The following is a 1,945-nucleotide window of genomic DNA, read 5'->3' as shown; positions in this document are numbered from 1 at the left end:
TCTGTATATGTCTGAAGTATTTATGTGAAAAAGGCATGTATGTTTGCAGCTCACTTTCCAATGGTTTAAAAATAAATATATATGCATATGTAGATATGTAGGCATTGCTGTATCTCTGTATGGATGGATGAGGGAGGCAAAGAGGCAGGAGTGGGAAAGACAAAGACAGACAAACAGAAAGACAAAGACAGACACAGAAAACACACAAGTGTGTAAAATATCTCATTTAAAAATTCTTTATTGTTATTATAAAGATGTTATACAGAGAAGTTAGTTACCTAAGTCAAATAATGAGTACATTACTTTGCAGACAATGACACCACTTCCCTTACTCTCTCCCAGTTTTTCCCTCCCATCCCTGCCCATAAGTTATATAGTATGTTTTCAATATAGTGTCACTGCTGCATTTGTTTACCCTTTGTTCCACCAGTTCAGTGACCCCCCCATTTACCTTCCAGAGACAAAAACCTAGCAAACAAGAAAAAAGGAAACACAAACAGCAATGAATATAAAAGACTCTTGTTTCCATTTCCTGGAGTTCATTTTGATAATTTTATATGATCAGATGTACATAGGCATTGCATCCTTGTGTTCCTTGCTTAAGAGTATCCTCTTTTGTTATCACTGTGTGTGAATGTTAGAGTCCTATATAATTTATCATGTCTCAGTATAAAATATGTAGTTTTTTGCTAGGTATGGTGGCTCACACCTGTGATTCTAGCTACTCAGGAGATCTGGTGGATCATGATTTGAGGAATTCCAGACTTAAAGTTCATGAAATTCTCTACTCAACAGAAAAAGTTGGACATGGTGGCACATACCCTGTCCTCCAATCTATGCAGGAAGCATAAAAATAGGTAGGCTCTGGTCTAGGCAAGCCTGGGCAAAGTAGGAGACTCTATTTCAAAAATATCTAAAACAAAAATGGATGGAAGCATGGCTCAAATGGTAGAGCTCCTGCCTAGAAAGCACAAGGGCCTGGACTCAAACCTCAGTATTGCCAAAAATATCTCCTTTATGAAAGTGTAATGCTAAGATCTGGGCACCAGTGGCTCATGCCTGTAATCCTTGCTACTCAGGAGGCTGAGATCTGAGGCTCATGGTTCAAAGCTAGCCAGAGCAGGAAAGCTATGAGACTCTTATCTCCAATTAATTGCCAAAAACAGCCAGAAGTAGAGCTGTGGCTCAAGTGGTAAAATAACCAGCCTTGATCAAACAAGCTAAGGGAGAGCACCCAGGCCCTGAGTCCAAGCCCCAGGACCAGCACAAAAATAAAAAAGTGAAATATTAGAGTGAGCTTACAGTTTGTATGGGATTTCCTTTTACTGCCTGCATCTTTTTTTAATGCCAATCCTTGGGCTTGAACTGAAGCCAACAGTGAAGAGTAAGGCTGATTTCACATCCTGGAATTATCAGGATTTTAATATAGTAATACATGTGGCTATATGAAAAAGGAACTGAATTCTGTCCATTCTCCTATGACTGTACTTGAAAGTAGATTCTTGTGCAGATATCTCAATCCAGTCAGAAACTGGTGACTCACTCCTCTAATCCTAGCTACTTGGGAGACTAAGAAAAGAAGGATCATTGTTTGAGGTCAGCCCAGGGGAAGAAAATTTGCCAATCCCTTCTCAACCCAAAGCTGGGCATGGTAATGAGGGTCTTCCATCCAAAGCTATATGTAAGGCTGACATTAGAGAATCCAGGTGGCAGTCCCAAAACACATTCAATCTCCACCGAGGAATCTGTACTTGGTCAACCAAGGCTGTAACCTCAGCTGGGATGGGGAGCCTAAAGCTGCAAGATTGTCACTTAGGCATATGCCTGAGGAAGAAAGGAAGAACTTCTCTTGAAAAGCCAACAGGATTGAAGAGGTGGCTCATGTGATAGAGCTCCTGAGTTCAAACTCCGAACTCTTTCTCTCTCCCTCCCTCCCTCCCTCCCT

Source organism: Dipodomys ordii, unplaced genomic scaffold (assembly GCF_000151885.1).
Source record: "Dipodomys ordii isolate 6190 unplaced genomic scaffold, Dord_2.0 Scaffold305, whole genome shotgun sequence".
NCBI lineage: Eukaryota > Metazoa > Chordata > Mammalia > Rodentia > Heteromyidae > Dipodomys > Dipodomys ordii.
Note: the sequence above shows the minus strand (reverse complement) of the source record.